Source organism: Schistocerca cancellata, chromosome 4, assembly GCF_023864275.1.
Source record: "Schistocerca cancellata isolate TAMUIC-IGC-003103 chromosome 4, iqSchCanc2.1, whole genome shotgun sequence".
NCBI lineage: Eukaryota > Metazoa > Arthropoda > Insecta > Orthoptera > Acrididae > Schistocerca > Schistocerca cancellata.
The window spans coordinates 543,640,262-543,656,629 of record NC_064629.1 but is presented as its reverse complement, the minus strand read 5'-3'; positions in this window follow the sequence as shown (position 1 = coordinate 543,656,629).

The window sequence follows — 16,368 nt, the reverse complement described above, 5'->3', positions numbered from 1 at the left end:
ATAGATCTTTTTGACCCACTCATGAAAACTCAGAATCGATTTTCATATGTTTTTGTTGCCGTAGAACTAACTTCAAAATTTCTCTCTCATCTCGTTACACAGAGCCACTGGAAAAACTGTATCACATGTATTCCTAAAGTATTTCCTACATGGGGTAGGAAAGAAATGTCAAAAAACTATAGATTGCTCAGAAAGTATTTGTGAATTTCTATCGATTGTTACACAAAAATAAGCAATTAATTCATAAGTTTTTCAAATGGTTCAAATGGCTCTGAGCACTATGGGATTTAACATCGGAGGTCATCAGTTCCCTAGAACTTAGAACTACTTAAACCTAACTAACCTAAGGACATCACACACATCCATGCCCGAGGCAGGTTTCGAACCTGCGACCGTAGCGGTCGCGCGGTTCCAGACTGAAGCGCCTAGAACCGCTCGGTCACAGTAGCCAGCTCATAAGTTTTTCTTGGTGTACAATGGATCTTACAGAATTCATCAAATAGCTCATGACAACGCAGTAGAAGTGGAAACAATACGTAGTAAAAAGTGCAAAGGAGAAGTGGAAACAATATGTAGTAAAAAGTGCAAAGGACTCCATCACATAAACGCACATCAAACCATTTATAGAATAGTGATTTCTGTATTTTGCTCAGATATGATCGTCTTGGAAGCTATCTTGAATCCTTATTGGCATGGCGTATATTTCTGACATATTATGTTCCTTATGTTATTTTATGATCTTTTTTTGACTTTGTTGTACATGACATACGAGAGCATTATCCTGTGGAAGCATGTATTTTTTTTTGCAACTAATTACACATCTTTTTGCCTTCAGGTCAGGTTATATAAACTTGGCTACTATACATATACTCCAGATTTATGAGACATGCCTGCACATAGGATGCACTGTTGAGCGAAAAGATTCTCATTACTATTTGGTACTAGGCAGAGATGGAAAACATGAATGTGAATACTACTGATATGCAAAGGTTTCCCTACAGATACCACATGCGAGTATTTAAACTGCATTTTTGACCACGTTTGTTTTCTTTTTCATCTTTGAGCATTGAAATACAGATGTACTTTCATGGTAAAATGTGTTTTTAATGAATAATATGCTACCAATCCATAATGTTTTTTCCCCTTTTTTGCATTTTCAGTAGTCCCCCATTCGGATCTCCGGGTGGGGACTACTCAGGAGGACGTTGTTATCAGGAGAAAGATGAAGAAGGATAGAGTAGCATGGAGAGCTGCATCAAACCAATCTCTGGACTGAAGACAACAACAACAACAACAGTATTTATTAATTAATTTTCTTGCCATGCCTTATGTTAATGTTGTGAAATGTACATAATTTCATTGCATAATATGACTATTGTGTAACATAGATATTGCGTTAAGTGAACTTACGCGTTACACGATTATTGGTGCACCAACATACCTTTTGACATTTTTTTCTTATTGGCATTTTGTGATGACAGTGGTATCTTGCGTTTATTTGACGCCGTACTTTACTGTAGCTGCTGCATTGCTTCTATGATGCAACTTTCTGTTTATGATTTGCCTTAGCCTAAGAGTGTGTACTTAATTTTGTCTACTGGTTTACCATAATGACTTCTGCTGCATATGTATGTGATAAGTAACTGTGCCGCATTGCCTTTTTGATAAAATATTTTTCATGTTCGTGTATGTATGATAGTGAATTTGGTTGCACCGTTTTTCTGATGGAATATTTTCGTGAATGTATGTGTATCGCTGCGCCCATAGTATTATGAGAGCACAGTTAGAACTGACAGAAGTTATAAATAAGGTTAGTGTCATGAGTAATAAGAGAATTATGAATATGGGTATAGGAAGAGAGTAAATGGAGAATGTAGAAGGCGCACCTAGGAAAGTGAAAGAAACGAATACCGATGTGTGGAAGTAGTAAACTGTGTGAGTAGACAGGTCGCATAATGTTGCACATGATGTTTTTGGCAGGTAAACAGAGATAAAAAGTAGTATGAGAGAAGTATGAGGTTTCAGCGAAAGTATAGGCTCATGAAGCATGCATACAGTAAAGAAGTTAGAAATCTGATATTCTGACCAGTACATTAGAATAATACAAGGCACTAGGATAAAATATCACATAGAATGACTGAGACTTTGCCTCTAAGTGCACACATTTCTCTTTCCTTTTTGATTTAAATGAACCATAACGCATTTGTTTGTTTACCCTTTCTTTCTTGTCTATATATCTTCTCGCTCCTGTGTTGCGTGTGTGGTTTTTTTATGGATGAATTTTTATTACCACTATTCTTATGTTTTACATGTTATTCTTAGGTTCTGTGTAACCAGACATTTTCTGAGAGACTAGGTAACATAACATCCGTTATCGTGTGCACACTAGATTTTCCAGTACATTTCAAAAGACATTTGTCACCATTATAAGATTTTTTTTATATTTGCTCCACCTGCTAAGCTTTACTTTTATATCTTGCACAGAATATTGCATAATTATTTGTGTGTATAAATATTTTCTGATCACGCTGATCTGACGTCTGTTTCTGTGACAGAATGGTCAATGAACGACTGAATAACCGATTTTGGTCCGTTTACTGTCTTTGAGTAAGACCAATACTTCTTAGGATGTTTAGTCATATCGTTTGGCAAGATTTTACTCTGAAATTCGTTGAACGCTTTTGTCATTGTGTAACCTCCCCCTCACTTATCGACCTTAATGACAGTGAAAACTTAAACCGTGTGTTCCTAACGGAAATTTGGGAAAAGCAATCGTCACCGAAGTTAATCTGTCGGTAAAGAGGGAGGAAGGGTTAAATCTAAATGAAAGGAAAAATGCAAATGAAATAGGTGGAAATTAATTTTGAAAAAGGGTAAAGTTAATAAAGAAAGTAAATGTGCGGTCGTTATGTTAACAATTAACTGGCATTAATTAGATATTTGAGATTTGGGGAAAATTACGGTCGCCAGTCCTATGGAAAACTACTATAATAACTGAAAAAGAAGGGTTATTGCACATATAATTAGCACTAAAAGCGTGGCAACTAAGGTTGACACGTGTTGTGTGAAAACTGAATGTTTGTCAGAAGTAATAAATTTCGCTACACTCTGACTTAATTTAGCAAAAGAATTAATAAAACCGGAAAACTGAAAATTAATTTAGTGACTGAAATGAATAGTGAACTTTGTTTCTGAAGCACTATGAAATAAATTAAAATAAGGGTAGTCTTGGGCTACCTCAACAATCATCTCAAAAACTACTTGAATCTACGCAATTTAGAAATAAGAGATTTAACTTTGAACTTGAATTAAATGATTTTGAACAATTAACAATAGTAAAATTTAGTATGTACCAAGCTGAGCTGCAGTCACATGTAAGCTAAAATATGGTAACAAAGCTCGCACTCTTAATTTGTGCTTGTGTAATCTAAATATAGTTCTGTTTGGTTATTGTAGCCAGCTATGAATACTTTAACTGAACCTTGAAATTAAAGCAGTGAAATGGAATGATATTATTTTAATGCTGGCGTTTGAATTTCAACGACACTCGGGTTCATTTCGGAAAAGGAAAAAAAAAAAATGGTTCAAATGGCTCTGAGCACTATGGGACTCAACATCTTAGGTCATAAGTCCCCTAGAACTTAGAACTACTTAAACCTAACTAACCTAAGGACATCACACACACCCATGCCCGAGGCAGGATTCGAACCTGCGACCGTAGCAGTCCCGCGGTTCCGGACTGCAGCGCCAGAACCGCTAGACCACCGCGGCCGGCTCGGAAAAGGAAGGGACCCTGCTTGGTAATGCAATTGGGACAATGAGCAACAAAGGTTCATGGTAAGTTTTCGTATTTTAGTGATGCAAATGGAACAGTTTGAAAAGCTGAGGTCTGCCATACAGTTCTAAAACTTTACGTGCTTTCAGTCTTCCTTGTTGGTTGATTGAAGGTTTGAAGTCGTCGATCGAGGAGGTGGCGACAATCACTTATAGTCGGCCGTCACTGTTGCAGAAGCTGGATGTCGGCGCGCCTTCTTCTCAACACGGTCACCAGGCGAAACGGGCTCTTGATGTGTGTCAGGTAATGTTTCCCGTCCGCGACACCATGCCATAAACTATCATAGCAAGTCGAGCGCAATTACATGCTGGCAAACCCCGAAAGCGCGGCAACTCGCGGGAGCGTCACTCAACGCACCTGCTCCACCGCCCTACTCCAGCCAGACTGTGATATGCCCGCGCTCCACGCGGTAGAGTTAACACTACCCAAGATCCTAAACACTTTGGTTCTCCACACGACCTATCGATGTAATAGTTCGATAGGATAGTTTTCCCTAGGCAAGGCCCAGCGTAAAAATACAAATAATATTTACAAAACAAACCAATTGTACATTGACATAAATGCATAAATATGTATATATCTATACATATTGTAAAACAATTACAATATATAAAGACACAGAATGTCATATCTTCAGGTAACAAAGTAAGGAAAAAATTTATAGTACAATAGATGGAAATAGGATGATCTGCACTTCCGGGGTTACACGTGCCCCACATTGTCTGAGGATGTTCGTGTAACCTAAACAGACTCAGAAAATACCCCTCCCCCCGCCAAACAAAAACAAACAGCGGAAATGCATATGCTCAAAACATCAAGAAAATTTAGCATTAGGCTAATTAATCATAAATCAATTTTTAGACCATAATAATTGAGTGGAGACACTCCTAATTTTATTCCACTCTGTCATCTTGCACAAAAGAAAACAGGTTGACAACATATTAAAATTCATAGAAAACATAGAAAATGGATTACTATTCTAAAATCAGCAAAATTCCTAACAGTAGCAAGAAATGGAATACTATTTACAAAATTAATCGGAGTACATATTCATAAAAACAAGTAGATCAAAATACGCAAATTAATAATTAATTACATAGAATACACATTTTTATATAACTTTTCATAATTAATATTCTCGCCATGAGAGTCCACTTAACGCTAAACAAGAAAATAATATACAGCAGATCGAAAAAAAAACCATAAATATTGACAGCAGAATTCTTTCACATCAGCTGTCGGGGAAGAAAAACAACTCCGCCTTCCGTACTTCCAAGTACAAAGAATGCCGACAGCGGCACAAGAGCGGACAGCGGCTCCGCCTCGCCAGTATTGTTGCGCCCGCCTGTGCGGCACGCTTGATCTCACTAGCCTCTGTAACGGCATTTCTAGAACGTCCGTTTCACTGAATTCTTTCAGAAAAACTCACTCCCGAGTAATCTCAAGGAGTCCATTATCACTATCACAGTGGATAACTCAACACTGTCCATCATCACACACATGAACAGCCTGAAACTTAAAACGGCGTCTAAGTACATCGGCAATGACTAGTAAAACACATACTCATGAAATCTTACATCTAGTTACAAAATCATATTTACATTCCTTAATCTACTGTGACTCAGCTGAAAACTTAAACTAGCAGCTTGGATTTTTCAATTGATTAATAATCAGTTACTCTTAAATCATTTAATCAAAATTAATTACTTATTAATTACAACTTCTTTAATGAACTCTTGGTCAGGCAAAAGCATGGCAACATGGCAAATCCTTAAATCTTACGCTCTATATTTACATACTGTTGCAGAGGCAACGGAAAAAGCATGCGAAGTTCAGAAATCCCGAAGATTGGCTAAAATTTACAGACGCACGAAATTTGGCACGGACTTCAATGCGAGATGGCTTTAATAGGCTCCACAACGAAACATTGTCTCGAAATTTGGTAGAAAATCCGAAGAAATTCTGGTCGTATGTAAAGTACACATGCGGCAAGACGCAGTCAATACCTTCGCTGCACAGTGCCGATGGTACTGTTACTGACGACTGTGCTGCTAAAGCGGAGTTATTGAACGCAGTTTTCCGAAATTCCTTCACCAGGGAAGATGAATGGAATATTCCAGAATTTGAAACACGAACAGCTGCTAGCATGAGTTTCTTAGAAGTAGATACCTTAGGGGTTGCGAAGCAACTCAAATCACTTGATACGGGCAAGTCTTCAGGTCCAGATTGTATACCGATTAGGTTCCTTTCAGATTACGCTGATACAATAGCTCCCTACTTAGCAATCATATACAACCGCTCGCTCACCGATAGATCTGTACCTACAGATTGGAAAATTGCGCAGGTCGCACCAGTGTTTAAGAAGGGTAGTAGGAGTAATCCATCGAACTACAGACCTATATCACTGACGTCGGTTTGCAGTAAGGTTTTGGAGCATATACTGTATTCAAACATTATGAATCACCCCGAAGGGAACGATCTATTGATACGTAATCAGCATGGTTTCAGAAAACATCGTTCTTGTGCAACGCAGCTAGCTCTTTATTCACACGAAGTAATGGCTGCTATCGACAGGGAATCTCAAGTTGATTCCGTATTTCTAGATTTCCGGAAAGCTTTTGACACCGTTCCTCACAAGCGACTTCTGATCAAGCTGCGGGCCTATGGGGTATCGTCTCAGTTGTGCGACTGGGTTCGTTATTTCCTGTCAGGAAGATCGCAGTTCGTAGTAATAGACGGCAAATCATCGAGTAAAACTGAAGTGATATCAGGTGTTCCCCAGGGAAGCGTCCTGGGACCTCTGCTGTTCCTGATCTATATAAATGACGTGGGTGACAATCTGAGCAGTTCTCTTAGGTTGTTCGCAGATGATGCTGTAATTTACCGTCTAGTAAGATCATCCGAAGACCAGTATCAGTTGCAAAACGATTTAGAAAAGATTTTGTATGGTGTGGCAGGTGGCAGTTGACGTTAAATAACGAAAAGTGTGAGGTGATCCACATGAGTTCCAAAAGAAATCCGTTGGAAATCGATTACTCGATAAATAGTACAATTCTCAAGGCTGTCAATTCATCTAAGTACCTGGGTGTTAAAATTACGAACAACTTCAGTTGGAAAGACCACATAGATAATATTGTGGGGAAGGGGAGCCAAAGGTTGCGTTTCATTGGCAGGACACTTAGAAGATGCCACAAGTCCACTAAAGAGACAGCTTACACTACACTCGTTCGTCCGCTGTTAGAATATTGCTGCGCGGTGTGGGATCCTTACCAGGTGGGATTGACGGAGGACATCGAAAGGGTGCAAAAAAGGGCAGCTCGTTTTGTATTATCACCTAATAGGGGAGAGAGTGTGGCAGATATGATACGCGAATTGGGATCGATGTCATTACAGCAAAGACGTTTTTCGTCGCGGCAAGATCTATTTACGAACTTTCAGTCACCAACTTTCTCTTCCGAATGCGAAAATATTATGTTGAGCCCAGCCTACATAGGTAGGAATGATCATCAAAATAAAATTAGAGAAATCAGAGCTCGAACAGAGGTGTTCGTTTTTCCCGCGCGCTGTTCGGGAGTGGAATGGTAGAGAGATAGTATGATTGTGGTTCGATGAACCCTCTGCCAAGCACTTAAATGTGAATTGCAGAGTAGTCATGTAGATGTAGAAATTACCCATTCTGTGGTATAAATCAATCCTTGGTTGGCACAATTTCACGTCTACAGTGTTCCGTATACTAAATAGTTTTCCAGAGCTTGGATACTCTAAGCAATAAACATTTGTGTGAGGTATACCAATGACTTTATATGGTCCATTATAAACAAACTTAAATTTAGAGATTTCATTGTCTATCTCGCTCGCTTTCTCATGAGCTTTTACAAGTACTAAATCTCCTATTGCAAACATAGCAAAACGCCTTTAGCGTCGTGACGACGTATGCGAGCATCGGCTTTTAGCTTCATTATTTCTCGCAAACGATCTTTTTTCACACCAATACTAATGTCAATCCGTGGAGGGAATTTGATTATCTCTTCCACTAAACATTTACTGCTGTCATCTAACAGGATTTCCTCTGGAGAAAATCCCGTAGATTCATGTCTCAAGGTGTACATAATTCTCTCAAATTCTGCTACCATGCCCAATGGTTGTGATGGCAATAGGTACGGCAAAGTCGGCCTAGCTCGCGCATATACCTCTCAGCGGGATTCCAGCAGGACAGTAAGCTGAAATATGGATCACTTCAACCCCATTACTTGCCATGCCTTCATTCCACAACTTAGAAGTAAATTGTGCCCCATTGTCTGATAGAATCGCCTTGGGCTTACCAATATGAACAAAATAATCGTTCACAGGCTTCCCATAGATTGCTTTGGCTGTAGCTTTCCTAATCGGGTATAGTTTGATGAACTTGGAAAAAGCTTCTAGCACTACTAAAATGTAGGCAAAGTTTCCTGATGACTTGGACAAACGTCCGTACAATTCCACGCATAGCAATTCAAAGGTGTCGATAGGCCTTATACTTTGCATAGGACCACGACTCGTACAGTTGGTAACCTTCACCTTCTGACATAAATCGCAAGTTTTCACTCTGTCAGTAACGAGTTTTAACATGTTGTTAAAATGCACTACTTCACTCAGCTTTTTCGTACATTTCGTTGGTCCACAGTGACCATATGCCAAATGGTAGTAGTCTATTACTTTCGTGACGTGTTTGGTGGGCCAGCATACCCGCCAAATATTACTATCTTGTAATACTTCCTTAATTTCTCTCCTTCTGGACTCCTTTCGTCATATCGAGTTTTCACCATATTTGAACAACCTCCTGATGACGACGTAGATTCTTACAGATGTTCACTATTATTTTACGTCCCTCAACTTCTTTAAAATAGTATAATTTGACCACTTCATCTGACTCATCTCTCAATACATCTTGATTAGACTCGGGCAACCGCGATAGCTCATCCGCTACGCAATTGTCGGTCCCTTTTACGTAACAGATGTCATAGTTAAATTGCTGTAAATACAGCGACCACCTAGTCAGTCTTTCGTGAAGTAGTTTACAATCCTTCAGACAAGTGAGCGCCTTATGGTCCGTATGAATAATCACCTTACGGTCCCATAGATAACCCTTGAACTTCTTGAATCCCCACACGATAGCGAGACACTCCTTCTCAGAAATCGTGTAGTTTCGCTCAATTTTTGATAAATTTCGACTCGCGAACGCTATCGTCCGGTGTTCCTTATCCTCTCCTTCACCAACTTCTTGGAACAGTTCTACCCCCACCCCGTAATTCGGGGAATCCGTCCGCAGATGGAAGGGTAGCGATAAATCAGGATGAAATAGTATGTTAGATCTTAACAACTCGTCTTTTAAACTCTCGATAGCGGCCTGACACCCGTCACTCCACACAAACGGAACATTTTTGAGTAAGAGGTTATTCAAATTTTCATCATTTAACACCTGTCCTTTTACAAATTTACGGTAAAATCCTGTGAGCCCTAGAAAACTTTTTAACTGTTCCCTAAACTTGGGTGGAGGACAATTCCTTATTGCCTCTAGTTTCTCTGGGTCTTTCGTAATACCAGTAGCGGTAATTACATGTCCTAAAAATTTAGGTTCCTGCTTCACAGATTCGCATTTCTTTAGCCTTAGAGTCATTCCGCCACGGCGCCATGCTCTAAAAACTTCATCTAACAGCTCACAATGGAAATGCCAAGTGGCATTGCCCAACAATAGGTCGTCAACATACAGGGTGTTACAAAAAGGTACGGCCAAACTTTCAGGAAACATTCCTCACACACAAATAAAGAAAAGATGTTATGTGGACATGTGTCCGGAAACGCTTAATTTCCATGTTAGAGCTCATTTTAGTTTCGTCAGTATGTACTGTACTTCCTCGATTCACCGCCAGTTGGCCCAATTGAAGGAAGGAAGTGCTGACTTCGGTGCTTGTGTTGGCATGCGACCCATTGCTCTACAGTGCTAGCATCAAGCACATCAGTACGTAGCATCAACAGGTTAGTGTTCATCACGAACGTGGTTTTGCAGTCAGTGCAATGTTTACAAACGCGGAGTTGGCAGATGCCCATTTGATGTATGGATTAGCACTGTATCGAGACAGATTTCCAGAACGAAGGTGTCCCGACAGGAAGACGTTCGAAGCAATTGATCGGCGTCTTAGGAAGCACGGAACATTCCAGCCTATGACTCGCGACTGGGGAAGACCTAGAACGACGAGGACACCTGCAATAGACGAGGCAATTCTTCGTGCAGTTGACGATAACCCTAATGTCAGCGTCAGAGAAGTTGCTGCTGTACAAGGTAACGTTGACCACGTCACTGTATGGAGAGTGCTACGGGAGAACCAGTTGTTTCCGTACCATGTACAGCGTGTGCAGGCACTATGAGCAGCTGATTGGCCTCCACAGGTACACTTCTGCGAATGGTTCATTCAACAATGTGTGAATCCTCATTTCAGTGCTAATGTTCTCTTTACGCATGAGGCTTCATTCCAACGTGATCAAACTGTAAGTTTTCACAATCAACATGTGTGGGCTGACGAGAATCCACACGCAATTGTGCAATCACGTCATCAACACAGATTTTCTGTGAACGTTTGGGCAGGCATTGTTGGTGATATCTTGATTGGGCCCCATGTTCTTCCACATACGCTAAATGGAGAACGTTATCATGATTTCATACGGGATACTCTACCTGTGCTGGTAGAACAAGTGCCTTTACAAGTACGACACAACATGTGGTTCATGCACGATGGAGCTCCTGCACATTTCAGTCGAAGTGTTCGTACGCTTCTCAACAAAAGATTCGGTGACCGATGGATTGGTAGAGGCGGACCAATTCCATGGCCTCCACGCTCTCCTGACCTCAACCCTCTTAACTTTCATTTATGGGGGCATTTGAAAGCTCTTGTCTACGCAACCCCGGTACCAAATGTAGAGACTCTTCGTGCTCGTATTGTGGACGGCTGTGATACAATCCGCCATTCTCCAGGGCTGCATCAGCGCATCAGGGATCCCATGTGATGGAGGGTGGATGCATGTATCCTCGCTAACGGAGGACATTTTGAACATTTCCTGTAACGAAGTGTTTGAAGTCACGCTTCTACGTTCTGTTGCTGTGTGTTTCCATTCCATGATTAATGTGATTTGAAGAGAAGTAATAAAATGAGCTCTAACATGGAAAGTAAGCGTTTCCGGACACATGTCCACATAACATATTTTCTTTCTTTGTGTGTGAGGAATGTTTCCTGAAAGTTTGGCCGTACCTTTTTGTAACACCCTGTATACAGTTAATCTTGAACTCAAAGCCGGGCCTAGCACTTTATCTAGTGCCTTGATGAATATGGACAAGGATATATTAAGTCCAAACGGCAGTACTCTATACTTGTAGGGAAGCAGCCTACTCACACCTTATAAAATTCACATCAGTCTTTCCATTGTGTGCCATCCAGTCCGCTGTAACTAGCTCTGACATCATAAATGTTGCGCAATACTTAAAAAATCAAGTAAATAACCTGAAACGTTTCTAGCATGTCAGGAGTAATACTGAATCAATATGTGTTGAATATCAGTTCAATAACTTTAACCATTTTGGAAATTTGGACGTTTTTCTGTAAAAATCATTGGCGCAACAGAAAAGAGCTAGAAACTTAAAAATTTATATTTAGATTCCTTTTGCATAATAATTTAGTAGAAACAGTATTCTGGATCTCACAAATTAAAATTTTAGTTGAAATTCATGATTTTCTGGTTTTTGTCTTAGAATTTAAGGAAGCAAGATAGATTAAGTAGGCGAATAAATAAAGCTAGGATGTTTAAATTTAAGTAGAAGGGAGATCCGCTATAATCATAAAAATGTGAGAAGTTTCAACAGAATAACTATAAAACTATAGCTGTAGCGTATCTCCAAAGAGCAAGTTCACAGCTCGTCTACTGCGTGTAGTGTAATTAAATTAATTCTCTCGCCCAAGATATTTGACTTAGCCACGTCAGATTTTTATTATGATTACTTACTTGTGTGCTGATTGCACACTTAAATTGAAAGCTTCATCGGCCATCAGCAAAGGAAGCAATGATTTATTCGATAACTTAAAGTGGTGCATTACTAGCCCAGTGGCTAGTCGGGAGAGCAGATCAGGCGTTCCCTTAGCCATCCGCATTGCGGCTTTATATGTAAGAACGCTGCGCGAGAAAGCAAGGCCCCAGTTCTCTCCAGACACTGATTAGCGCACCACTTGTGCTGGGAGTCGCGTCGCGTCGGTATCGTTGATATAAACAGCCTCGGATGCAGTAATAAGTTACTCGGGATACGCGTAACATGAAATCGTTTTCGAGTGAAGTGTTAATTTTGGGATGACGTTAATGATCTACCTTTAGTTTGCGAATGTGGTATTTTCATGTGCCGTCGCAGGACAGACATTCTACCATTTTTAGCGTGGCGTTTGATGAACATTATCATCAAATTATGGCAAGCATTCACTTAAACATTTAATTTGAACAGTTATAGTGGCATCAGCGCATTAGACTCTGAAATGCTCTGGTAGTTGGATTGTGTGAAGTTTTTTTGGTCTGTGACTTTCAGAATATAGTGAACATTTTAGAGAGAATGGTTTTTGATTATGAATCCCAGACAATCTCCTAATTCCTCAGAACTATAAGCTGTAGCTATACATGTATTTCTCAGATGAAGTGGGCACTAGGAATTCTAATTACAGGCTTCACGTTTTGCTAATCACTTTCTGGTTGCCAATATTGTAGTTAGAGAGCCAGTGTTGAGAACGGCAATCAACAGCATTAACTAAATAACAGGAACATTTAACAATTATTCCACCCGCCGCCCCACATATGTTGCTAATCGACCGGGAAACAAACTGAGTAAAAGTGAAAGTGATTTTTAAATATTCGGATTCGGAAGTGAAATGCAATGTAACAGTGATAGACAGTGTTACGTGTGCATGTGGACAACGCAAGTGGATTAACAATGCATCTGGATTGACGGAGCTGGCGCTGAGTCTAGCTACACTGCTGGCATCGCTAGAAGTCAGCCTCGCCGCACCGCAGTCATCTGTCGGAGCGACCGGAGCCGCGTATGCTGTTGCGGGCTACACCCACAACACAGCAGTTGTCGTGGTGCCGTCTGCAGTTCAACGCGCTGCGTCACATCAGTAATCCTGGTACGCCGCGCCGGCAACGCCATACGTCGTGGAGAAGGAACTAAGTTAAGTGATAAGCTGTTAAAGCTTTTACTAACCTGCACTAAAAGACTGTCGGCGATGGAACCGCAAAAAGAAACAGAAGTTAAACCTAAATCAGGACATATGTCTGTTGAAGGAACTGTAAATCCAGACAACGGTTCAAGTGAAAATATGCATGAAAATAGTAATGTTAAAGTGAAATCCGAACTAGTGTCTCCTGACAGTAGTGTGAAAAATGGCAATGATTCAGTAGTAGAGACCCCTGTAGTAAAGCAGAAATCAGAAAGTGTTAAGTTGTTGAATGATGAATTAAAAATGAAACAGTCATCAGAGATGGTAGAGTTCAAAAAGGAGAAGTTAGATATGACTGATCAATCAGAAGTTTCATGTAGTTTTGATGATTCTGGTATTGGAGCTAGTTTTTCGTCACCTGAGTGTGATAAAAAGCCAGCTAGTTAGCAACCCAAAGATACTGGGGCTATTGATTTAAATGTAATATTACAAGCAATAGCTGCCAGTAATGCAAAAATGTCAGCCAGTAATGCAAGAATGACAGCTGAGTTAAAATCTGATATAATTGAGGTAAATAACAGGATTGTGACCAGCCAAACCAATTTTAATAAACGGTTTGAGGCAATGGATAATAAATTAGAATCCATTAAAGCTGAATTAGAAACTTCCTTCAAGACTGGCTGCAATAAGTTGAAAGAGGATCTGGACAGTTTAAATTATAAAATTGATTACATCCATGAGGATATTAAGAAAAAGGTTTCTCAACAGTTATCTGAGATGTATAAAACAGTAAAATCCGAAGTTGCTGAGGTTCGCAAAGACTTCCAAATGGAAGAAGCGAAGCTGGAGCACAAGTTAACAGAAAAGATCGAGGCGGAATCTGAACTGTGCTCAGATAGGTTTAAAGATGTTAATATAAAAGTAAACATATGTCAAGCAGAAGTAGACGCAATCAAAACTAATACTACTCATATTGTGCAAAGAGTAGATAATGTTGAAATGAGAGTAGAAAATATTAGTACTAACATTGCTAACATTGAGAGTAAAGTAGCTTCAGTAACTTCTGGTAATGGTAGTATGCAACAAGTTGTAGCTGCAAATGCCGCTTTTATCGGGTGTCGGCAGTTCTTGCGGTTCGATCCAGATCAAAATAACCACCCGCTAGATTTCTGGAACGATTTTGAAGATGTGATTCCACCAACTTGGTCTGAACGAGAGAAAATCTCATTTATTAGAAGCCATTTAGCGGGTGACGCCATGCGTTGGTCAGCTGATGTTATGTTGAAGTGTAAAACATTAGCGGAATTTAAAACAGCTTTCATTAATGAGTATTGGTCTAGTAATACGCAAAATGAAGTGTTGAGAGAATTTTGGAGTGGAAAACGCTTCAATGCAGGCAAGGAATCTATTAAAGAGTTTGCCAGGTCATGGATCTCACGTTTGTCACATTCGGCCGAAAAGCTAAAACCTGAAATGATAATACTAGGTCTTGAAGCCAAACTGCCATGGTATTGGCAAACTAGAATTATATCTGCCCCTAGAGACAATCTGGATCGTTTCATTGCATATTTGGAACGTGTAGAGCGTGTGGCTGCCAATGAGGAGCAAGCACGTAATAATAGAAATGGTAATAACACTAGTAGTAATTTTAAAAACGAGCAGAATGGCAATGTAAACATCAGAACAGTAGGTGTTCGCCATCCTAAGAAAGGTAGGAATTGGAGAAATAATTACCAGAACCAACAATGGCATCCAAATGACAGTAACTTTGTTCCTAACAAAAATGTGCAAGTAAACAACAGTGTTGATAGCAATGCTGTGCCAGTTAACTATAATGCAAATAAAGATAACAGTAGTAGGCAGATGCTGGAAAACTAGTTCCCGTCTATGAGGATACTGGCGCTCACCAGGCGGTTGCTTTTCCTAAGCCAGTAATTACAGTAATTAGTATGACAGATCAGAATACTCAAACTGAGGATTCGGATGATGGGTCGGTAGCATCCAATGATACTGCAGAAATATTAAACCACTCACAGTATTTGATAGATACCGTGTTAGAGACGCTTTCTAAGTGGGAAGAGAAAGAGGAGGGAGCAGCAGTGTAACGGTAGGGATGAGCTACAAAATACTGAATTGTCAGGTGAAGAAGCAGAAGAAATTCATGCTTATATTTACGATGAGGATGATGTGCTCTTATCTAAAGTGTCTGTGCAGGATGTTGATACTGTACTAATAGATTTAGGACAGGAGGTAAGTGAGAATGTAGAGGATAGCCAGTTGGGGGTGGATGAACCCAGTAGCTGTGATCAGTTGTCACTTGATAAGGAACCCGACGATAATAGTGAAAGTGGTTTAGCTGTAACTAGTGTTATGCCCGGTCTGGAGTGGCAGAATCGCTCAGACTACAGTAATTAGGGTCATGTTCAGCAAACTAAATGTAATGAAGTCGTGCGATGTTTCGATTTGAAATTAATAGACCGACTGGAAAAGGCAGCTGAAAATGTAATTCAGGAAACCCCTACACACTTTGACCTAAATGTAATGAAGACAGATGTCGATAACTTTAGTTGGAGACAAATCCAAAAGGAACTATTGGATGAGTTTGAGGAACCACCTGCACAACCTAGAATAAGCCACCCTATAATAATAGTGAATATGTTGGGTATCAACGTACGTTGTCTCTTAGACAGTGGAAGTGAGGTGACTGCGATATCTCAGTCCTTCCTTGATGCATTACCTGGTAAAGACAAGCTTACAGTAATGAGGGTATCAGGACTAAGAATAATTGGTGCTACTGGCAAGGTGTCAAAAACGGTAAAGCAAGAAGCTTTACTGCCCTTTGTTATTAATGCTAATTTAATTGATCATCCATGTAACGCTTCAGGCTTTCTCCTCAATCTAATGACATCTTGGGTTGTCGGGTGTTATGCCGGATATCAGCGTCGTACTTGCACGATATTTCGGTCACGTAGCTCGTAACCTTCATCAGGTGCGACCTGAAACTGCTCCTCGAGTGAACCTGGTCCAGTATTTATGCCTATGGCCTTCCCCCTCCACCAACGGCTGCAGGCGCTTCCTCTGTGGTCCGCGCCCATTCCCTGCGACCTGCTGGGGCGTTGCTGCTCTGTTTTCCGTCCTTTGCGGTTCTAGGTGTTCCCTCTGCGGTCCGCGCCCACCAAACCCGCTCCTGGGGATTTCATCTACGGTCTGGGGTACCAAGCGTTCCCCCTGCGGTCCGCGCCCGCTCACCACGACCTGTTGGAGCGTTGCCGCTCCGTATCTAGGAAGGTCGGAGGCGCTGATGGGGTC